A 25,501-nucleotide genomic window follows, 5' to 3' on the forward strand; every position below is an offset into this window, starting at 1 on the left:
TTGCCTTTAAACAACAGGTTGACAACCATCTGGACTAAATCAGATTATCGATGGAGAGAGCTCTCTGCATACTTAGCACTAGGCAAAAATCATTTGCAAATATGAAAGTACAATAGATATGATTCTTACCCTCAAGACCCAAACTACTTAGAAAAAACAGCAGAAGAGGAACAATGAAATTTTCAAATTGTGTTCATCAAGGTGCTTGGGAGTTTTCAAAAATTTAAAAAAAGATTTCAATTCCTCTTAGAAAATAAATTATGAAGTATGTAAAAAGTAAAAAAAAAAAAACCCAAACATGTCATAATACGAAATTTTAAAATATTGGAGACAACCAACCCAGTGACTTGGGCCATGCTAATCTGCTTTGGGCAGATTTCAGAATAAAATTTCTCCTGTGATTTATTTCTCTCTCTTCTTACCCTACCCCTCAGTCCACATATCTGAGTGTCCTGTTAGTGTACAGTTGATTAGGAAGGCAGAAGCTCTTTATGAAATCAGGCCTGGAAGCTGGCTTCCCCACAGCAGGCGTGCATCCAGCCTTACTAAATTTCAGCAGGTTTCAGATACTCATCCTCCCCCAGGACACAGATCCAGGTCATAATATCATTTTATAGCTTTGAGTTTTTGCTTAAGGTTTGGCTTCTGGTGAGACTCTCCTTTCTATACTAAGGGATGTAAGATTTTCAGGGATTGCTACCAACTTAGCTTTGAAGCACAAAGGCCCTTCTACTTATCTTTCAAGATCTGGACTTACTGAAATAAACACTAAACTGGGTTTGTAAAGCAAACTGTTCTCATAAATATCACCATCTACAATTCCTACTGTGTGAATTATTGTTTTTCATCAGTGTCTCAGTAAACTCCACCTTGTATGCGCGCGTGTGTGAGTTGAGGTTCTATGTAAGATTCAGTGTTCTTAGGTAATTAAAGACAAACAAAGAAAAGTCACTGGTGTGGGTGGGGAACAGAAAACCAAAAATTATAGCACCTGTCAGTCCAATTTCAGCTCTGCCATTTACCAGACGGAAAATGATTTTGGGAACACTACTTAACTTCAAAGACTCTTGTTATTTTGTCTCTTAACTGTGCAGATGAAGCTAATACCTATGTACATCTACAAATACATGTTTACATATGCACACACATAAGCACACATATATGTGTCTAGGGACCGTTTCTAAAAATTATGTGAAACAACTATAAACAATTCAAGATGACATAGATTATACATGAGTTTTTAGATTATATAAAATACAACGGTCATTTTATTCAACTAAAAGAAGTAGTAACTAATGAGGGCTGGAACAGAGAAACATGATTTCATGGAAATGAAACCTAACATACTCTTTGAAGGATGATACAACTTGAATTGGTAGGCAGGCAAAAGGTGGAAGCTTTAGTCAAACAGAAAATTAAAACAAAGGCTCCTCATCATGAATGAGTTTTGTCTTTATGGGGTCATGTGATAGCTTGGAACTATGAATCTTACAAAGACATGTTCTTAAATTTAATCCATCCCTGTGGGTGTGAACCCTTGTAAATAGGTTCCCCTTGTAAATAGGTGAACCCTTGTTAAGGTATGAGCCAACAGACTCAGGATGGGTCTTAATCCTAATAATTAAAGCTTCACAGAGAAGGCTGAAGGAGGAGAGGAAGCCACAGGGGGCATCCAGAAGCAGTAAGCCAATGGAACCTGGAAAAGAAAACAGAAGCCATAAGAGGCCTCTGTGTGTATTTCCATGTGACAGAAAAGGAAAGGACCAAGGAATGCTGGCAGCCAGCTGCAGAATGCCAGTCTTCTGGGAGAAAGCCTTGCCTAGATGATTTTGGATTTATGCTAGCCTCAAAACCATGAGCCAATACATTTCCATTGTTTAAGCCAACCCCATTGCATGGGATTTGTTTTGCCAGGCAGAAAACTAAAACAGGTAACAAGGAAATCAGTTTGATTACAGTGGAGAAAAAATTTTTGAGAGCATAGAAATAGGATTGAGACAAAAAGAGAGAGAAAAAATTCTTAGAAATGAGACAGAAAAATTCAGACACAATTCATTCATTCATTTGTTCATCTAACAAATGTTTATTGAGCACCGACTATTGGCCATTTGCTGCCATGGGTGCTGGAGATATGGCTGTAGATAAGACAAAGTTCTTGTATTCAATGGATTTATAGTCTAATGGTCTAAACATGGCAAACTCCAAATCCATTCAGTACATAATATAATTGTAGACAGTGGTAAATGCTATATAGAAAATAAAGCATCATGTACATTAGGAGCAATGCTAGATGTGGTAATATCATGATAAGCCTATCAGAGGAGTTGGCCCTTTGAGCTGAGACCAAATAATGAGAAGTAAGTGGCCATGCAATGGTCTTGCAGAGAAGCATTCCAAACACAAGGAACAGCAAAGCAAATGCTGGGACACAGAGAGAGGCCATGTGATTTGATATAGTGACTTTAAGAGAGAAATAGTAGGATACAAGATGAAAAAGATGGAGCTAGACTATGGAGGGTCTTGCAAGCCATAGAAAGGGCTTGGGTTTTACTCTAAGCAATGTGAAGAGGCATTGGAGCATAAGCAGCAGAGTGAGAGGTTCAGATTTACATTTTAAAAGCATCATCCTGGCTGTTGCAATGGAGAATGGGCTGTGTGACCAACTGGACACCTTTATATATAAAAGAATAAAAACTAGAAATTCTTTAAAGGTTTTCAGTCGGGACTTACCAAAGCAGTTCTCATACTGGTTGGAAGTTCAAAAGCCCTGGATTCAAAGCCCAGTCTTTATGTTTTCATGTCTAGCTGGGCAAGCCATTTAACATCTCTAGGACTCAGTTTCCCCCATATGTAAAGTGAAGGGGTTGTGCTAAATGTTCTTTCTGATGTAAAGTTCTAAGAATTCAATTACTCAGGACATATTTTTCAGGAAAAAATGTGATCAGTATACTCAACGATAACAGCTATAACAAGAAAGTAGAAAAAGGACCACTGGATTTTGCAATAAGAAGGCTGTTCCTCGGGACTTGAGAGCTGTTTCCTAAAGTGCAGCGATGGTACCCAAACTGCCAGTGGTTAAACAGAAAGTGAAAGGAGATAAAACAGAGGCAGAGTTTTTAGGCACTCATTTGAAAGTTTGGCAGAGAAGGGAAGGAAATACAAAGAATTATACCTGAGGGTCATTGCAGATACAAGTGCAAATCTTTTTTAAGATGGAGAACACTGAATTGTTTGAAGAACTAAAGAGGAGAAGGAATGCTCGCAGCAAAGGTGGTAATGTATGAAAATGAGACCTGAGCTGAGAATGCAGAAGATGAAGGGCAACTAGTGAAAAAGTCAGTTTTAAAATGTAATTCCCAGCAAAGTATTACTTTACAAAGACTAAATTTCTCAGCCATCATTTCTAAATCATTAGTCTCTAACTTGAGTTTTTTAAGAACTAGGATTTTAATGTAAATATTGTTTGGGAAATTCAAGAAACATTAGAAGAGAAGTAGGAGAAGTGATTCAAGGAAGGAGAGGAAGCCACCAAGTGTCCATCAACTGATGCATGGATGAACAAAATGTGGTCTATACACACAATGGAGTATTATTCAGCCATAAAAAGGAAGGAAGTTCTGATACATGTGACAACATGGATGATCCATGAAAACACCATTTTGAGCTAAATAAGCCAGATACAATAGGACAAAACATTGTGTGATTGCATTTATATAAACTACCTAGAATAAGCAAATTCACAAAGGCAGAAAACAAATTAGAGCTAACCAGGGGCCCAACAGTGGGGGAAGGGGCATGGCAGTAGAATTGGGGAGTTATGGCTTCATGTGTAGACAGAGTTTCTATTTGGGGTGATGAAAGAGTTTCAGCAATGGAGAATGGTGATAGTAGCACAATGTAGTGGATATAATTAATACCACTGAATTGTACAATTGAAAGTGGTTAAAAGGGGAAATTTTGAGTTGTATATATGTTATCACAATAAAAAGTTTTTTTTTCCCCCGATGGTATATAAAAAGCAATTGACGCTTAATCCCATGAGAAACACAAGGAAATAGTGCAAAACACATGCCTTAGAATTATCCCATCCCAGGAGTGAGGGAGTTGGGGTGTTTATACACCAACCCTATAAGAATTACTCATTGAGGAGAGCTCCTGGGGTGTTAATTTCCTGGCACTTCTGGCTTGTCACAGGCAGTGAGGCATTCAGTTCTGGCATAAAAGTGCTCTTAGGAACACTGGTAGTTGGAAGGGAGTGGAATGCATGAATGGTTCCAGATGTGGGTGGCACTGCCAAAGCCTACTACAGAGAAAGGAGGCTTGTGTGGTGCTCTGAGGTTACACCGACCCAGGCAGAAAGCAACATCTCCATGCTGTGCACAGACTAAAGCTTTTCCTTCATGCTTTACCTTCTCAAATGTCCTGAAATAAATCTGGTAGGTGTCATTTCCTCCACTCTCCTTAATCAATTTTCAATAAGAGAGTTATAGTAGACTGTAATAAAGAGAAAAAAATGAAGATGGAAAGGACATATTTAAAGTGAATAGAGGAGCAAAAGAAAAATTTAAGTGGGAGAAAAAGGTGGAGGAGAGAGAGATCTGAAAGAGATGGAAAATATGACTTAACCTGATAAAAAGATCACAAACATCAATTCTGGAATAGCTAGCAATAAGATATCATAAAAAAACATGACCAGATTTTAAAAAGGTAAGTTTATGTATTTGAGTCAAACAAAATGAGAAAATTTAGTTTTTTTGAAAATTAATCACCTGGGATATATACTGTAAGAAGAAGGGAGCAAAAGGGATGCCAGAAAAAAATATATGCTTCTAAATAAAATGTATCCTGCTTGTGAGCTGCTGTAAGAGAAACAAACAAAAAAATAAGCCAGGTCCACTCTCGGGGAAGCCAAACTGAAGAGTATGAGTTGATTTCAGGGGTGACCTGTTTTTATTTCTATGGACTTTAATCAGCAGTGAATTCTATAAAAGTGAGGCCACCACACAAACAACTTTCACTCCCCACATATTTCATATATAGTCGAGACCATAAGCTTGTTCGCCTCAACAAATACCAGCTGGTATTCAGGAAGCTAAAGATTTAGGAGCTCAGTTTGCATCCAAGGGTTTAAATAAAAATTTTGACTTGTAGGTACATAAAGCAATCTTCAGAGCTGTAAGTTTCTCTAAGTGGTAACCAGAGTAATGATTCACCCTTGAGGGAGTCTTCATCTTTTGTTCTCAAGTAGTTAGCATCATCAAGCCTAACTAAAATAATATCAATCAACAACAAGTGCTGGGTTGCATCTGCTCAACTCAGACAGATGACAGCCCAGGGAGCTCAGTCAGTCCAAAGAACAGTCAGCTTAGCTCTTCCCTGAAGGCCACTTATAATTCAGATATGTGTTAGTTGGCTTTAAAAACATACCGTAGAGGAAAATGACCATAACACCTTTCCCCAATATGTGTAAAGGTATCTTATTCCTCTTCAGGTATCCAACTTTCCCCAGCTCAGCACTCAGAGGGACTCAATGAATGTTTCCCTCAGTGAGTAATGACTTAATAAACAGGATACCATTCAACAGCATTTAGTTAACATTAGGCCACCAGACTTTATAATGAATTAATCCATCCATCCCACAGATATTTACTGTACAGCAACTCTGTGCCAGGCGCTGTGAAAGATTCCAGGGACAAAAAGGTAAATAAAAACACCCGTGACTGCTGTGCTCATGGAGCTTACAGTCTTAAGGTAGGAGACAGTTATTAATCAGAATTCACAAGCAAATAGGACTATGATATAGAGTTTCAAAGTGTTAAGGAAACTGATAATAGTGGATGTGAAAGAAAGGTCAGCACAGGCTTCCCAGATTGAATTGAGATCTGAAGGTTCTTTGAGAGTAATTAGGAAATGACCATGAAGTGGCAGGTAAGAGGATAACTAAGAAAGTCTGAACTAAGGACAGTATAGCTGGGGAGGGAAATTAGGGTGGGGTGGAAGATGGCGCAAGGCCACAAGTCAAGGAATTGTGGTTTTAACCGAAGGGCAACATGACACCATCAATTGTTGTCATGAGTGTGTGTGTTTGTGTGTGTGTGGCGGGAGGTGACATGGTTAGATGCATGTTCTGAAATAGTTCTCTGGTACACTGTAGACAGCGGATTGGAGGGGGGTTAGCATAGATATGGAGGATCTTTAATTTCAGTGAACACCTCAGATGATACTAACGCACATTAAAGTTGCAGGGTCTCTGGAGAAGATGCTCCAGCATACAGTGCATATGACTTTACATGAGCTTCTGAAGCTGCACATTTGATTTAATTTTTTTATTAGTAATAAGTAAATGAACAGACCAATACTCACTGGATAAAACAGGTAATGCCTGTTACTAGTATACTGGGACAGGAAGGATAAATAAGCAAAAGGGGACAGACTCACCCTACGAATCAGGAAGGCAGCCAGAGCTTGCTAAATCTTACTTCACAGATTGATGTCATAGGTTTTGATCAATGCAATAGAAATTGCTCTATATTAGTATGAATGAAAGGCCTGTGGGAAATTTCTAGCCAAGTTCTGAGTCGCCAGGCCCCACTATGTTATTACTGTTTCTTTTCAGGGAAGTAGATGACATTAACAATCTTTAACTTATTATCATTATGGCTTCTAGAGCAAGGGGATCTAAGGTTCCAAGACATAGGCTCTATGTCTGCAACAAGGAAAGGAAATATGTCTACATCTCTCCTGCTTGAAACACCTTCCTAATATAAAAATACACTTGCTTGTATCCCCACCCCCTTTTTAAATAAAATAATAAGGTGACTTCAGTGTTCCAAATGAGGTAGAAGAGTTATATTTGGTTGTCAAATTGGGCTCAGAATTTCTATTATAAGAAAAATAATAAGATTAATCAGAATACGTCCACTCTCCTTTTCTTTAAACTCAGCCTCACTGGGTGTGTGTGGTTGCCTGGTTGTGTGTGCAAAGGTGTGACCACAACACTGCACTTCTTCTGTCCTCACCCCATCACTGGGACTCAATAAATATTTCACTGAGTAATGAGTTAATAAACACAATACTGTTCAACAGCATTTAGTTAGCAAGTGATACTAGCTCTGAGCCCAGGCTCATAAGGATAATTAAAGAATCCCACAATTAGGATAGGGGGAAAGGAAGTGTATGTCAGATTGGACAAACTGGGATTTCATCTGATAAGGGATAAAGGAAGAATCATCCCATTGACCCATCTCTTTTTCTTGATGTCCACCAAATTCTACCTCACAAGTTTCATAGTCTCAATGTAGGGACAGCCCCATTTTTAACAAGCCTATGAATAGAAATAAGAAATCTACATCTCAGCCCTAACTCTGTCACTGACCAACTATGCCATTTTAGTCAAGCCACATAAATTCTCTGTCTCTCAATTTCTTCAACTAAAACAAGAAGCACAGAAATAGACTAACTAAAGGGTCCCTTCTAGCTTTCAATTTCTATGACTTTAAACTCCTCTAAAAACTCATATTTGGAGGATCACACCTCGATCATTATTGAAGTTCAGAGATTTCAATACACAATGCCACTATGGTTTGCTCTGTCTAGAAGATACCTGTCATGCTTAATACAATTGTTGTGTTTCTTTTCATAAGTGTATTTCTACTTTTTTTCTCTTAAAAGAACACCCCCTTCTTTTTTGCTGTCTACGGTTCTTGGGTTCTGTCATATGCTCCATCTAGTCCAATCTTTGCATTTCACACTTTCCATTCCTTGCCTGTAAGAAATGAAAGCCTGGTGAATGACATTAATAAGTGTTGCTGGAAAAATATTCAACACTTACAGGAAATCATGTCCAACATGTGTCCCGTCTGAGGGTATTTGCTCATGGAAGGAATAATCCCAAGACTTCCCTGGCGGCAAGTCTTTAGAAAGATAAAGAAAATTCACTCATTTCATCATTATTATTATTATTATTATTATTATTATTATTATTATTATTTATATGGATATATGCTGAGGATAATAGTTACACTCTGTCCCAGGTCATTCATTATTTTTCTGATGAGGACTGCCCTTATTTCTTAGTGCTATGCAGCAACAAATAATAATAATAATAATAATAAAAAACCCAAGTACTCAGAGATGTGTAACTTGAAGATGGAAAAATGAAACCAAAGGGATATGATGAGACAGCCAACTTTGGGCAGGTAGTCAGTGGCAGAAGTCAGAAATTAGAACAGAATCTCTTCTTTTTGAATAGCCAAACTACATACTAAATCTTCTCGCTAAATTATAGTAAAAACATGAAAAGCTATAATCTAGGACTCATCACATAAGGCAGAGACTGGGGTGGTATCAGCACAAAATGTCAAGTTCTTGAAAGAAAAGAGAAGCCATAATTAAGAGCATCTAATATTTGTATAGCTACCTCATACAGATGATTTCTCATAGTACTCACAGGGCAAATACCCTGGACTCCACTTTAAAGATGTGGCAACAGGCTCAGACAAAGCTATTAACTGACCTGTTTAATTGTAAATGGTTGAGCCAGAATTTAAATCCAGTTCTTCTGATTTCAAATGTCATGCTCTTTCAACAGACTTAGAGACCTCTTTCTGACATTCACATGCATGTATAGCTTTGTCCTAAAGGTACTTCTGCCTGAGAATCTGTACTCTTTATCCAACTGTGAACCATGCCACTGACAGCATCTCTCCTAGGGCTTCCAGGCCATTCCTCTATGGAGTTGGTGATTTTATCAGTGATGTCAGCTCTGGCCTCTGATCATTATCAGCAGAAGAGGTTTAGCAAACTATTACCACTTCCATAGTTAACGATGATTCAATTAGTTCAAAATATAAATACACAACATAAGACAAGGGAAATGGAAATGGCGAGGCCAGCTGTCTGGCTGACAGCCGCCCCAGAGAGCCCTGGTTGCTTCAGCTTCTGTGATTTATTTACTCATTTGTTTTCTGGTGGTGGGGAGGTGTGCAGAATATATTGTCACTTTAGATAGCACTTCAGCAAATACCATAACAACGTTCCCAGGGATCACTAGCAGCTTTTGTTCGGCACTAGCATACTAAATTTTAAAGGGGAAAGAATAGCGTCAGATAAATCACAGGACTTTAAAAGAACATCCCAATTTGTTTACAGTTTAACATTACTACTGTCAGGAAAAACATATAAAACTCCTCTTTCTCATCCCTGGATTTGACTTACAAAGTGAGCTAAGCACACAGTAAAATCCCCAAGATTAAACGTCTATGATGGATAAGAGAAGAAAGTGTTTTCTTTATGATTCTAATATGAACCCACAACCACTGGCCTATCAATCCACATCTACTCCACATTATTCTTCACTCAAAACGCTCTTCAATACTGTGGGCTATCTTCTATATTGAACAGCTCCGTGGAGTTAACATTAATAAATTTTCAGATGATGCTTTTACTGCCTGTTCCATCTATCAACATTTATTTCTTTGAAAAAATTTTTGATTCTAAAGGTGCTTTACATAAAGGGAGAATCTTACTGTGGAATGGAATGGTATGGGAAAAAAACGAGCCCTAATTTTCATTAAAGACATGTCCCAGATGACTGGACATTTAAGAAATAAGCAAGAGAAAGTATGCTTTCTTGCCCGTGGGTGGTTGCCTGAGTGCAACCGGACTTGAAAGAAACCAAAAAAGGGTAAGCATTTTACATAGATGGGGAGTTTCTGTGGTTAATGGTTACACTAAAACTCTTGGAATTTGGAATAAAATCATTCATAACAATGTCAATCTTTGCAATTTACCGCTGCCCTTCCCCAATCTTTCTGAAACAACTCATAGAAGAGGAGTGACAGAACCCTTCCAAAGAGAAGCTGAGATTGTGGACTGAGAAATCGCCAACCCAAAATGAACTGATAATTTGATTGTCAGCAATTTAAGGTAAGTGGGTAGCTAGCTACATAACTATTATGTTTTTGTACCTACAGCAGCCATATATCCAAAACTCCTGGGCAGAAATTTAATTTAAAATACATTTAACTATATGTAGAAAACCCAGAAAAATCCACAACAAAATTACTAGAGCTAATAAATGAGTACAGCAAAGTAGCAGGCTACAAGATCAACATTCAAAAATCTGTAGCTTTTCTATACACTAGTAATGAACAAGCTGAGGCGGAAATCAAGAAACGAATCCCATTTACAATCGCAACTAAAAGAATAAAATACCTAGGAATAAATTTAACCAAAGAGACAAAAAACCTATATAAAGAAAACTACAAAAAACTGTTAAAAGAAATCACAGAAGACCTAAATAGATGGAAGGGCATACCGTGTTCATGGATTGGAAGACTAAATATAGTTAAGATGTCAATCCTACCTAAATTGATTTACAGATTCAATGCAATACCAATCAAAATCCCAACAACTTATTTTTCAGAAATAGAAAAACCAATAAGCAAATTTATCTGGAAGGGCAGGGTGCCCCGAATTGCTAAAAACATCTTGAGGAAAAAAAACGAAGCTGGAGGTCTCGCGCTGCCTGACTTTAAGGCATATTATGAAGCCACAGTGGTCAAAACAGCATGGTATTGGCATAAAGATAGATATATCGACCAATGGAATCGAATAGAGTGCTCAGATATAGACCCTCTCATCTATGGACATTTGATCTTTGATAAGGCAGTCAAGCCAACTCACCTGGGACAGAGCAGTCTCTTCAATAAATGGTGCCTAGAGAACTGGATATCCATATGCAAAAGAATGAAAAGACCCATCTCTCACACCCTATACAGAAGTTAACTCAAAATGGATCAAAGATCTAAACATTAGGTCTAAGACCATAAAACAGATAGAGGAAAATGTTGGGAGATATCTTATGGATCTTACAACTGGAGGTGGTTTTATGGACCTTAAACCTAAAGCAAGAACACTGAAGAAGGAAATAAATAAATGGGAGCTCCTCAAAATTAAACACTTTTGTGCATCAGAGAACTTCATCAAGAAAGTAGAAAGACAGCCTACACAATGGGAGACAATATTTGGAAACGACATATCAGATAAAGGTCTAGTATCCAGAATTTATAAAGAGATTATTCAACTCAACAACAAAAAGACAGCCAACCCAATTACAAAATGGGAAAAAGACTTAAACAGACACCTACCAGAAGAAGAAATACGGATGGCCAAGAGGCACATGAAGAGATGCTCAATGTCCATGGCCATTAGAGAAATGCAAATCAAAACCACAATGAGATATCATCTCACACCCACCAGAATGGCCATTATCAACAAAACAGAAAATGACAAGTGCTGGAGAGGATGCGGAGAAAGAGGCACACTTATCCACTGTTGGTGGGAATGTCAAAGGGTGCAACCACTGTGGAAGGCAGTTTGGCGGTTCCTCAAAAAGCTGAATATAGAATTGCCATACGACCCAGCAATACCATTGCTAGGTATCTACTCAAAGGACTTAAGGGCAAAGACACAAACGGACATTTGCACACCAATGTTTATAGCAGCATTATTTACAATTGCAAAGAGATGGAAACAGCCAAAATCTCCATCAACAGAAGAGTGGCTAAACAAACTGTGGTATATACATACGATGGAATATTATGCAGCTTTAAGACAAGATAAACTTATGAACCATGTAATAACATGGATGGACCTAGAGAATATTATGCTGAGTGAATCCAGCCAAAAACTAAAGGACAAATACTGTATGGTCCCACTGATGTGAACGGACATTCGAGAATAAACTTGAAATATGTCATTGGTGGCAGAGTTCAGCAGGAGTTAGAAACAGGGTAAGACAATGGGTAATTGAAGCTGAAGGGATACAGACTGTGCAACAGGACTAGATACAAAAACTCAAAAATGGACAGCACAATAATACCTAATTGTAAAGTAATCATGTTAAAATACTGAATGAAGCTGCATCTGAGCTATAGGGTTTTTTTTGTTTTTGTTTGCTTGTTGGTTTGTTTGTTGTTGTTGTTTTTTACTATTACTACTACTTTTATTTCTTTTCTTTATATTAACATTTTATATCTTTTTCTGTTGTGTTGCTAGTTCCTCTAAACCGATGCAAATGTACTAAGAAACAATGATCATGCATCTATGTGATGATGTTAAGAATTACTGAGTGCATATGTAGAATGGTATGATTTCTAAAAAAAAAAAAAAAAAAAAAAAAAACAATACATTTAAACAATTTCTATCTCTCTCACTGTCTCCATAAATACACACTGTCAGATAACTGATATGTACTCATTTTTGGTTCAGAAAATATGGTCAAAACATTCTTTTTTTTTTTATTTTTGGCAATGGCTGGCAGAGAAAAATTCATGTTATCTTCTGAGTTTGTTCAACTGAACTGAATTGGGAAACAATTTCTTCTCTAAGGAAGAATCCTTTAAGCATTCAAATGATGCTGATGCTGATGCTGATGCTGATGATAACAACTTCAGTTCATATGGAGAAGAGAACTTGTCATTCCAGGTTCAGTAAATAGACCTACTATGCAATTGACTGGGTCCCAATTATAATGTAAGATGTGTGCAGGCAGGGGTAACATCCTCTATACCACATTCTTATTGCCACACCCTGCACCAACTCAGTAGGCACTCAATATATGTCTCCAAAACTGTTGAACATGATGATGCTGATTGATGAGTGACATCATCCTTGTTTTATCTCTGATGACAGACTTCAACACCACTGTGATAAGCATCAGGCCGGATTACTTAAATATTCCTAAGTACTTTCAAGAAAAACTTTTTTAAAGCAACTATTTTGCTATTAAAAGCATAAAGCAAAGAACTGATAGAATATTTTCACAAAAGATAAAAGAGCCATTAAATTGATTTCTACGCCTGGAAAATGAGGTTTTGTGTGCTTATTCTTTAACTGGTGCCACCACCACCACCTGTATCTCTCACAGGAACAGAGCAGGTTGAAGCCATAAAACTGACTATCCTAAAACACCCTGGGAATTTCTGGAGACATAGAGACCCACTGTTAATCAAGGTACTCTATTCTTCTACTTTCCTCCTTCCTGGGGTTACCCAAAAGAAGAGCTCTAATGGGGAGCTTTAGTTGTACTTTTTGAAAGTTAAAGATGCATAATCTAGTAAATTCTCTTAGCAGCTCAGGTCAGAATAGAGAGAGACCTCACATATTCACATCTAAATGGAACTTAAGGATAAAGCAATAATGATACATTTTCCAGCACAATTTTATATAATACCTGCTCTCTCTAATCAGGCAAAACTCAGGGCACTGAGTAAGGCCCAATTGTTTGAGGAGTTTACTGGAAGAATTTTGCCAGAAATCGTGTCTTGTTTTTTTTTTTTTTTTTGATGCTAAAACTATTATTTTTATCCCTTGCCCCTGGAAATGGCAGGAAACTATCACCTGAGGCACTTCTTTGTCATGGAGTGGGAAGTATATCCTGATAAGTCACTTAAACCACAGTGGGAGGAGAGGAGAAGAGAGCAGGGTGAAGACACCTTGTCACCCTGCCAGATGATTCATCTTGGTAAGAAAAGAAAGGAAATTTAGACAAATTAGTGGAAATACAAGAGATCCTAAAAGACAGACAATTAGAAAAGTTAACAGATGATAGGAAAAAAGGCAATATAAAAGTGCATCTCAAACTTGGCCGTTCAAAAATAGACTAACCATTTTCCTCACGCAAAATCTCTGTGCATTTAAAGACTAATGAACTGACAAATTGTGGTGCCTTGGTCAAATAGTTCTTCTTTTGGGTAACCCCAGGAAGGAGGAAAGTGGGACAGAGTACCGTGATTAATACTGGATCTCTATGTCTCCAGAAATTTCCAGGGTGTTTTAGGATAGTCAGCTTTATGGCTTCATAGCTGTCGTGTTCCTATGAGAGGTACAGGTGGCGGTGGTGGTGCCAGTTAAAGAATAACCACACAAAACCTCATTTTTCAGGCGTGGAAATCAATTTAATGGCTCTTTCATCTTTTGTGAACTCCAATGTGAACTCCAAACTACTCCAGTGGGTAGTCTTCTACAGTCTACCAATTGCCATCTTACTGCTAAACAACCAGCTAAATCTTCTGTTGCCTCAAGGAGAAGAAAAACAAAAAACAAACAATAAAACAACCAGCTACTAAGCTGGGTTTTGGTTCCAGGTACACCATTTATGGGCAGTGTGACTTTGGAAAAGCCACTTCGCTTAACTGTGATATGTACCTTTTCCTCATTTACAAAATTAGGTGGTTGGATGTAGGAGGGGCCTTTCAGCTTTTAGAGTTGGTTATTTTGAGTTACCTAAATCTTGCCTACCACCCCTCCTTCTGAGCACCTAACTAGCCAACCAAACTATTCATCCCCATGGATAACTGACCCTCACAGACCCCACTTCTGAGCACCTAACTAGCCAACCAAACTATTCATCCCCATGGATGACTGACCCTCACAGGCCCCACTTCAACTCTTCCCCTAGGAACTCATGGATGGCCACCTCATGCAATAAAGGCTGGCTAACACAGCCTGCACTCCTGGCTACCCAATACATCTTGACATTATACAATGCTTTCTCAGCAGTCCTGATCCCCAAGTTACTGGTTGGTCATTTCATAGACTTCTCCCATCTCTAAAAATATTAATCCTGAAGCATTCTGGCTATAACTCCTACCAAGCAGTAAGGACACTGTCTAGCATCCCCAGATGCTTCCAATCCATCTACCTCAGCTGTTTTTGTACACCCAAGATTACCCCATCCAATGGTAGGAGAGTCAGGAGTCTTTATGAGACAAGACACTTTGGAAACCAATTCTTTTAATTTTTAAAAAGGAAAACAGGTCACAATCTCAGGTGGCAGGCAACACTAACTAGGCTGAATTTAGGAATCCTGTCTTATTTTTATCATGTTCATAGTTCTCTCCTACTTATGTTAGTGAAATGATTTTCCATTTCCAGTATAGCCTTCCTATCAGCAGTAGTTCCTCAACACTCACGCTTCCTCAGATACCTCTAAGAGGTTCCCAGTCCATCCATGTAGGGGTGTCTGAACTGTGCCCACCCCATGCTCCAGTCATTTTCCTGAGTGACTTGCTCACTTATCAGCTCCATGTCCTCATGCCCTCCAAACAAAGAATTGTCTTCTGACACCTACGACCTCCCCAGCAATGAACTCCCTTCAACCCACAGACTGAACTCAGTTAAGAGTGAACTCCACAAGGCCCTGAGTGGTTAAGCAGCTCCCCAAATATAACATCGCTTCTGAATGACATAGGATCTAAACCCAGATTGCTGGCCTCTAAAACTGTGTTCACCCACAATCCTCTGCTGCCTCTCATCAGACTGCCCATAATCCTCTGCTGTCTCATATCAGAATACCCATAATCCTCTGCTGCCTCTCATCAGAATACCCACAATCCTCTGCTGCCTCTCATCAGAATACGCATAATCCTCTGCTGCCTCTCATCAGAATACCCACAATCCTCTGCTGCCTCTCATCAGAATACCCACAATCCTCTGCTGCCTCTCATCAGAATACCCATAATCCTCTGCCATCTTTCACCAAAGTACCCATAGACAGAATGACCTCCCACTTAATGTGAGTCCTACTGTCCTTCAGGGACTGACTTACTCATTCCTTTTTCAGAGGTTCAGCATGAGTCTTAAACAGTCTTAAACAGCATGAGTCTTAAACAGGCCACTCTGAGGGGATGTGGGTGGTAGGTTAATTTAAACAGGACGCTGGCCTCAGGAAGCCTGATGAACAAGAAAAGTATACAGATAAGTCTAATGTCTGGTAGCCTAGTGGTCCTTAGTCTAGGCTGCACATTACAATTGTCTGTGGGATTTTTAAATTTCTGTGCCCAAGCCGCACCCCAGACCAATTAAATCAGAAACCATGGGGTGGAATGAGGGCATTATATTTTATGAAAACTCTCCAGATGATTCCAAGACAAAGTCAAATTTGAGAACCATTGATGCAGAATGTAATTAGTGACACTCCTGCAGGATTATGAGGCTCAATCATAAAATTCGGTCCACTGCAGCCTCTGATTCCCTGTACGACCCTTAGAAAAACAACTGCCTCTCTTAAAAGTCAGTTTCTTCACCTGTAAACTGGACTCAAACTTCCTGGACTTCCTATTTCAAGAGTTAATGTGAGGACCACATGAGAGAATGTTGTGAAATCACTTTGTAAACTTTAAAAACACATTGATTATCATTGTGACAATGATGTTTAAATGCATAGAGAAACAAAGCCAATAAAAATGCACAGAGAATAAAAAATACACTAATGGCAGGATTTGATGAATTAAATCCAGTGACCAAGAGAAATATATCTTCATTCAGAGTGTAAGACTACGTTTATTTTGTAAATGAAATAAAAAAGCTATAGGGAGTACTTGCAAATGGAATTGTTTTCAGACCATCACTTATAAATACAGCACAAGCTTAGTAATTCATAATAAAGGCTGGACTTCACCTAAATGGAAGAAAATGGGTTTACAGTGATAATTATTAATTTTGAGTGGAGACAAAATTTATGAGGGGTGGGGTTGGCGGATATACCAAAGAAAACACATTTGGAAAAACATGTATTTTGATCTATTTGCAAAACAATGGAAACATCATGAATGAGATCCTTATTCATTTGAACAGATGAAACAAAAATATTAGCCATTGCAAGACTCCAATTCACTGAGGGTATTCCAAAAGTCCCTTTGAACTTCTCCTTTCGCACCTGGGTGCATCCCCACATGTAGCATGCCAAAAAAAGGCCACTGGAATTGCAGGCCAGGCCTTCAGCAGTTATTATGATATTGATAGTACCAGTCTGAGGCTGGGTCCTAACAATAAGAAGGCAAATGGACAATGAGGAGGAGCAGCTTCCTTCTCCTTCAATAAGTGAACGGCACTTTGTGAACCGCTGGAACGATGGCTGTAAGTGGTGCTTGCTGGCTTTCTTGCTTCTGTATCCAGATGCTATCTCCTAATGTTTCTCTCCCTCAAAAATCCTTGTCCAGGGCGGGCCGCGGTGGCTTAGCGGGCAAAAGTGCTTGCCTGCTATGCCGGAGGACCTCGGTTCGATTCCCGGCCCCAGCCCATGTAACAAAAAACGGAAAAACAAAATACAATAAAACAAGAAAATGTTTAAAGATGTTTCCCTTTCTTCCTTCCTTCCTTCCTTCTATCCTTCCTTCCTTCTCTCTGTCTTTCCTTTAAAATAAAAAAAAAAAACAAACAAACAAAAAAAAAAAATCCTTGTCCAATGTGAAGTCTTACCCAGATTATTCCAAGTTAAGGATAAATGTTCCTTCTTATTTGCCCATCTCTTTTCCTGCCAAATCACTCATCTTAAATCCCCTTTTCTGAGATGACACAGCAAAGTCCTCAGATAGACTTGTCCACACTAATATGTGAATTATCCTCTTTTCTAACTTCTTCTTCTATCCTCTCTTCCTAAATTTTTTCTCATGCAGAATGATGTTTTAATGGATGGAACTTCAGGGAAATGTATTTAAGTGAGAAAATACTGGGGAATGGGCAGGGAGAACATAGATCATGGGGTGGGAGAGGACACCACCAAGGAGGGCTATCCAGCCTGACAATCTGACCCTAAACTTAGCACTCCGGAGAGGTCCACACATCTCATCCTTCTTTCATTTGCTCCAATGCCAAACCTTTAGGTTTTCCATAGGTTCATGGCACTGGTAGTAGAGGTGGGGTTGGACGGTGCTGGGAAATGGGAAGAAGAGTTTGGCTGTGAAAAGGAAAAGATCAGATGGGTTGACATCCAGGGCTTGTTGTATAATAATACTACTACCACTTAAATACTTACATGCTGAGCACTTTATCAAACATTAACTCCAGCTGTTACATGAAATTATGTCTAGAGAAACCCGGTAAAAACATAACCTTCTGTTTAGCCTCATTATACCCATTACAGAGAAAAGGAAATTGAGACCTGAGTTAAGTTGTTTAAGATCAGGTAACCTCTCCTCCCAGGTAACAGCAATATTCAAAATATTAATGGATGAAGGAACAATTATTGAACTACCATTGATCCCAAGCCCTGCAGGTCAAACATCCATATGAAGTCTCACCAAATAGAGCTGGCTAGACAGCACAGTGGAGATGGTGGAGGTGACTGGTTCATAATCATAGCAACATATTAGAATCACCTGGAGGAAACTGGTAACCACACTTGGGCACAGGCTGAGCCACCAGAGAGACTGTGCAATTTGTCTAAGATGAGGCCCATCCAATTAACACCTGAATCCTGCAAAGGCTTAGATGCAGACAGCAGACCTCTTGCTAGGCTGTTTTCCTCTAACCCCATACAGGCAATTCCTTTTCATGGCCATGCTGTTCTCCTTGCACAGACAAAAATCAAAGCAGACTATAGATATAGCTTATAGGCTATAGCTTAAAGGTTACTGTGCCAGTTTGGATGGATTTATGCACCCTAGAAAAGCCATGTTTTAATCCTAATCAATCTTGTGGGAGAAGCCATCCTTTTAATCCCTATACAGTACTATAGATTGGAGACTTGATTGGATTATCTCCTCAGAGATGCGACTCACCCAATTGTGGTTATTAACTTTTGAATAGAGGGAGATGTGACTCCACCTATTCCAGGTGGGTCTTGATTACTTTACAGGAATCCTTTAAAAGAGGAAGCATTTTGGAGAAAGCTAGAGAATGACCAGAGCAGTACAGACACAAGAACTAGAGTCCATCAACCAGCAACCTTTGGAGATGAAGGAGAATGCCCCTGGGGGAGCTTCATGAAGCAAGAGGCATGGAGAGGAAGTTCGAAGATGCCACCATGTTCGCCATGTGTCTTTGCAGTTGAGAAAAACCCTGAGCTTCATCGGCCTTTCTCAAGTGAAGGTAACCTCTTGTGGTGCCTCAATTTGGACATTTTTATAGACTTGCTTTAATTGGGACATTTTCTTGGCCTTAGAACTGTAAACTAGCAACTTATTAAATACCCCTTTTTAAAAGCCATTCTGTTTCTGGTATATTATATTCTGGCAGATAGCAAACTGGAATAGTTAGCTTACAGGAGATATCAGTAATGAAAGTATATATATATTTTTACAGCAGTTTTTTAAAATTTTTTGCTTCTTTCTTAACTATTTCCTAATTCCAGCACTGCACATTTCCCCCCACAGACCAGTTGATCTCTATTTCATAAAGCATTGATATGCTACATCTAAAAAACATGGTTTTGTAGCCTCTAGTGAGGTAACAAAATTGGATTGGAAGTTCAAGGATTGATATCTTCATGATTTTGCTCTGTTCAAATTCATTTATTTACTAAGAGGAAGGTATGTGTTGTGCCTGGTTAATGATCTGAAGAGCCCAAAGTATTTGCCCCAGCTACACTCTTACTGAAGGATAGCACTTCTTGGATTCCATCTGCAGAACCTCCTGACCTGAAATCCTAGTAATTCAAAAATAAGTCTGGCCCACTGCTGGCATGAGCTGAGGCAGCAACTCACAGATGGGCAATGCCCAGCTCACCTGTAGGAAGGAAAGGCACGTTCCGGGGCACTGTTTTATTCATGGCTTACATTCTGTTTAACTGAGAAACAATATTCTGTTTTCACTTGGTAAGAGTTCAGTTCAAGGTCAAAACATCTAACAGAAAAAGTATTCATGTTTTGTGCAGAATTTAGATAGAAATTGAGAACAAGAAGGTAGAGTCAGGACCCATCAAACCAGTTACTTTTAAATTGCTAAGAAAAATGTGGGCAATTATTTAAACTTTTAGTGAGTCTATTTCAAACTCCTATATTCCTTTAAAAGTATTTAATATGAGCTTTTAATTACAGCAGTGAATATTCTCCTTAAGTCAACGTGCCAACCAGCAGATGCTCCCAAATTAGACTGTTTTGAAAACCTCTGGAGTTCTGGGGAGTAAGTACTTAGGATATAAAACTAAAAAATTCATCCTATAGAATAAATTCAGGGAGAAAGGGAATGTCCCTAATTTATGAAGGGCTATATTTTGGCTATCCTGAATCTAAGCATACAACTCTTTTTGAAAATACCTGCCTTCTTTACCTAAACTTCTTATATACAGAATGTTGCTTAAACCAAAAAGAAAAGCAAAAAAGAAAGAACACTGCTTCCTCAAGGAACTGTTTCAGCCTTTCAAAATGCAATGCACAATAAAAATACTTCCTTTATCACCATCCTACTTTGGAAGCTATTCAGAGTTCACAGCTATCCAAAGAAAAGGTCAAATTTCTTAAGGCAGAATCAAAGTCACTTGAGACTAACTGAGATTACAAGTCACAGATATAAATAAAAGCACTCAACAAAAATACTTCATTTCCCTGTTGTATATTATAATTTTGAAAATACTTGTGCAATGTTTTAGCCAATCTATCAACAGACACTGAGTGGTATTGTAGATTATTTTTTCCAACTGCAGTGTTCCTGGAATGTAGTCACTGCTGATCTACATACACATTTGTTTACCACATTTTATTATGGAAAAAGAAGAAAAAAATGACTGAGTAACTTGCATGGGCTGCAGTCAAGTGCACCAAAGAGTTCCATTCCTTCTCTTGGCTAATTAACTTCCCGGGCACTCCTTGAATCAGGTATCACATGTGTAAGAACCAGTGTACATAATTAGAACATGCACTGGGGTAAGGATTTGGGCCCCAAAACTTTGTAAAATGAGAGAGGTGGGAGGGTGGGTTGGATGGGTGTTGAAGTAGCTCACTGACTTCCGACGTACATCAACAGACCAGAGGAATCATATGACCCATCAAACTTTCAATCAACAAAATAAAGCAGAATTCCAACTCTAGTCATTCTACCGGGTACCTTCAGATACCTGCATTGGTGAGAAGTCTCTCAGGTGATTCTGATATATAACCAGGACTCATGGATCTTGAAAATAAAAAATATTTGAATCTTCTCTTATGTCATACATATGTTCATGAAAAAAACTGAAATTATGTTGGAGTTTTGGAAAATTCACACCTTACATACATGAGGATACTGCTATTAAATGAGCTTTTAGAAACTATCTTTGTAAATGATTGTTTAATTATACATACTTTCAATCCTAATTTTTCTCTCTGTGACTTAAGTGTATGGATTTGCTTAAAGTGCAGTTAAAGCATTATTGGGAAAGAAAAAGGTGAGGTTTAAAGTCAAAACTTTCCTTTAATACTGGTTCTACCTCTGAAAAGAATCATAATTTAGGAAAGTCAATTAAACCCTGCCAGTCAGGGCTAATGTTGAAGAGTGGAAACCCCAGGCTATGTCACGTGCTTTTGATATACAGAAAAGGAACTTAATATAGATCTGATGACTGTCAGATTTTAGGATAACTAGAAAGGTTCTAATTCCCAAAGCATAGCATGCTTAATCACACTTGAGGATATTTTTAAGGACGTATTTAAGGAAAAATAAATAATTTTGATTTTCAATTACATCACTTCAAATGGAGATAACGTGAGTAAAATGCTATCATGCTTTAAATGCAAGCTAAGAGATCAAAAATAAATAATAAATAATGGATTGCATATCACCTGTTCATTCCCTGGAACTTTGGGTATCTATGTGAAACCTGACTCAGAGTTACAGCTCTGAGGTTATGAAAGTCAGTATTGCCCCAAACAGTAATTGTTAAAAACACTGAAAAAGTGATCAGACTTCAAGTAGAGATATGAATAAAGCTAATCTGGATAGGATTAATTAAGGTAAATCAGAATATAGGGTAAAGGATGATATGGTCTATGTCTTTAAAACTTCAATTTCTGTGTGAGACCAAAGGAAGAGATGCCTATTTGTTACAAAATTTATAATTTGAGTAGCATATTACGTAATTTAACTTGTATGGTCATTTTAGTTGAACACCATAAGTACATAGGGAGTGAGATCTTGTTGGTTTGTACACGTTAGCGTTATGCCCCAAAACATCCCAGAGTAATCTGGGCAGAGAATAAAAAAGTTCTGAAAAATCCTCTTGGGGTCTGGGGACTGAGGAAGTAATATTAAACTCCCTCACCTGGGAAATTCCTGATATTCTCACAAGCCTTAGGGACAATCAGTTCAATATGCCAAGTCCTCAATCTTGGGGTCTGCCCCTATGAAACTTATTCCTGCAAAGGAGAAGCTAAGCCTACTTAGAATTATGCCTAAGAGTCACCCCCAGAGAACCTCTTTGGTTGCTAAAATGTGGCCTTTCTCTCTAAGCCAACTCAGCAAGTGAACTCACCCCCCTACACCCCGTGTGGCACATGACTCTTAGGGGCGAAAATCTCCCTGACAATGTAGGACAGGACTCCTGAGGATAAACTGGGACCAGTCATCATGAAATTGAAAAAGCTTCCTTGACCAAAGGGGGAAGAGAGAAATGAGATAAAATAAACTTTCAGTGGCTGAGAGATTTCAGACAGAGTCAAGAGGTTACCCTGGAGGTTATTCTTATCCATTATATAGATATTCTTTTTTAGCTTATGGTGTATTGGTGTGGCTAGAGGGAAGCACCTGAAACTGCTGACCTGTATTCCAGTAGCCTTGATTGCTGAAGAAGATTGTATAACTATATATAGCTTTTACAATGTGACTGTGTGATATGAAAACCTTGTGACTGACTGTCCCTTTATCCACAGTAGGGACAAATGAGTAAAAAAAAATACGGATAAAAATAATTAAATAATGGGGGGTAAGGGATAAAAAATATTTGGTAAATTGAAATATTAGTGATCAATGAGAGGGAGGTATAAGGGGTATGGGATGTATGGTTTTCTCTTTTTATTTCTTTTTCTGGATTGATATGAATATTCTAAAAATGATCTTGATGAATATGTGATGATAAAAAAATTGAATGTATTGATGAACTATGTGATGATACTGGGAGCTTTTGTATAGTTTGGACAGATTGTATGTTGTATGAATATATCTCAATAAAATTGCATTAAAAATAAATGAATAGATAAATAATGGAGCTGGGCTCAGTAAACAAGAAAATGGGGCATAGTAAAGAGGTGTCACCCTTGCAATTTTGCTGAGCACCATCTCAACCTCTCTGTGCTGTGTTCTGGGAAAATGATTCCCCAAGTCTTGATAAAGTTCCTGTTTTCCATTTGTATGGCAAATGAACTCACGTGCTCTAATATTGGCATTGAGTACCTTGAGCAAGCTACCAAAGAAAAAAAACAAAACTTCTCCATGCCTCAGTTTCCTCGTTTGTAAAATGAAGAAAATAATAGAAAGCATTTCAAAGAGTTCTTGTGAAAATTCCATGATCTCAAGGCTCATATCTGTAAAGTGTTTAGAGCAGTGACTGGTATATAATGGGTTTCAGTAAATACTGGCAAGTCAGACACCATAGGTAGACCATTCTATGCCATGCTTTACCCAGACCTTGAAGACCTGCAAGCACAGGCATCAAAATTCCAGAGTTCTAAGAGTGAGCAGAACCTCTAGAAATTATCTTTCTGTTCTGAGACTGCCCTTTGTCTAGCACATGTTTTATTTAGTCTGTGTATTAAAAAATAAGCAATCATTTGCAGACTAAGAAATTTCCCATGCAAACCTGAACCTTTATCTTCTTTTGAAACACTAGGTCATCTGTCCACATTGGTGTATATTTCTGCGTTGTATGAATCTGCTGTAGCCAAGTTGTGGGTGCTCCCTTTAGACCAGCAGAGACTCTCCAGTTTGCTGCAGTCCCCACCACTCCCTATTGTCCCTGCATTAATTCAGATGTTGGTTGCTATGACATGGCTTTCAAAAGCAGGGCTCTTGGGCGGGCCGCGGTGGCTCAGCGGGCAAAGTGCTTGCCTGCTATGCCGGAGGACCTCGGTTCGATTCCCGGCCCCAGCCCATGTAACAAAAACGGAGAAACAGAATACAATAAAACAAGAAAATGTTTAAAGATGTTTCCCTTTCTTCCTTCCTTCCTTCCTTCTATCCTTCCTTCCTTCTCTCTGTCTTTCCTTTAAAAAAAAAAAAAAAAAAAAAAGCAGGGCTCTTTGTCTTTTAATGATATTATTAAAAAACAAACAACAACAACAAAAAAAACTTTTGAGACTTATTCTCTTAGCAAGTGGAAAAATAGAAAATAAGCCTACAGTATTCTTGATTTTTCTCACACCTGGCTCATGTTAACCATTTATATTGCTTGGCCACAGTAAGCATATGTGTTCATGTTACATTATCTAGTCTAAAACCCCTTATTTTACAGATATAAAAAATGAGGAGCCTGAGGTTATACGTGTGGTGCCAAATCTGCACCCATAAGCAGATCCTCCCTTAGGGTTTCCATTCACCCATATATTTTTTTCATTTTCAAAATCAGATTAGCTAAAGTGAATTCAAAATATATTCCATATGGAAAAGGAGAGATGAGAAGTAGTATATCAACCCCAGCAAGCAAACACAGAATGGAGGAATGGACACCACAAGACTGTAAAAGGGGTGACCCACTGTTACTGTTATGATCATTCACATCTTACTGGGGCTGCCTGCATTTAAATACTTCAGCAGATGAAGGTGAAGGAACCAGTTGTTCTATATCATATATGCTTAATGGTTCCCTTTCATGTCTAACTGTAAAATTTTTCTAGCCTAAGTTTCCCTGAAATGAAATGGCAACCTGGGTGACAAGAATGCATAAAAGGATGAGTAAGACATCCCAAACAACTAAAAAGAATGAGCTGGAAAAAGAAACAAAGTAGAAGGGGAATTCAGAGATGTTTTTGCTTATCAGGGCTCCTCTACAGATGTTTTTAAAGCAGTTTTATTGAGCTACACTCACATACCATGGAATCCATCTAAAGTACAAGCAATGGCTTTTAGTATAATCACAGAGTTGTACATCCATCACCACAATCAATTTTAGAACATTACATTACCCTCAAAAGAAAAACCCCACACCCCTGAACAGTCACCTCTCAATCCCTCTATCCTTCACCAGCCCTCCATAACCACTACTCTATTCTGTTTCTATAGATTTATTTATATTTACATCTTACACAACTGGAATCATTCAATATGTAGTACTTTGTGTCTGGTTTCTTTCACCCAGCATACTAATTTTTTAATAACTGTAATTTTTTTTTAATTAGAGCAGTTGTAGGTTTACAGAAAAATCATGTAAAAAATACAATGTTCCCAAATAGCCCTTCACTGCTGATACTTTGCATTAGTGTGGTAAATTTGTCACAATTGATGAAAGACTATTAAAATATTATTGGTAACTATACTCCATAGTTTATATTAAGTGAACTTTTCCCATATATCCTATTATTAACACATGTAATAGTGTCATACATTTGTTATAATTAATGAAAGAAGATTCTTATATTTGTGCCATTCACCACAGCCCATTGTATACACCAGGGTGCACTGTGTCATATACTCCTATATTTTGTTTTCTAACTTCCCTTGTAGTAACACGCATGACCCCAAACCTTCCCTTTCAACCACATTCACCAACATAATTCAATGTTAATTATACACACAATAAAGTGCTCCCATC

The 25,501-nt window shown here is 38.3% G+C and overlaps 1 protein-coding gene across 14 annotated transcripts in view; it reads right to left on the reverse strand.

Annotated features, from left to right (window-relative positions):
* Nucleotides 1–25,501, reverse strand: part of NCKAP5 (NCK associated protein 5) — a 1,072,936-nt gene that overhangs the window by 319,572 nt on the left and 727,863 nt on the right. The gene's annotated exons all lie outside the window — the stretch shown is intronic.

This window comes from Tamandua tetradactyla, chromosome 3 (genome assembly GCF_023851605.1).
Source record: "Tamandua tetradactyla isolate mTamTet1 chromosome 3, mTamTet1.pri, whole genome shotgun sequence".
In the NCBI taxonomy this organism is placed as follows: Eukaryota; Metazoa; Chordata; class Mammalia; order Pilosa; family Myrmecophagidae; genus Tamandua; species Tamandua tetradactyla.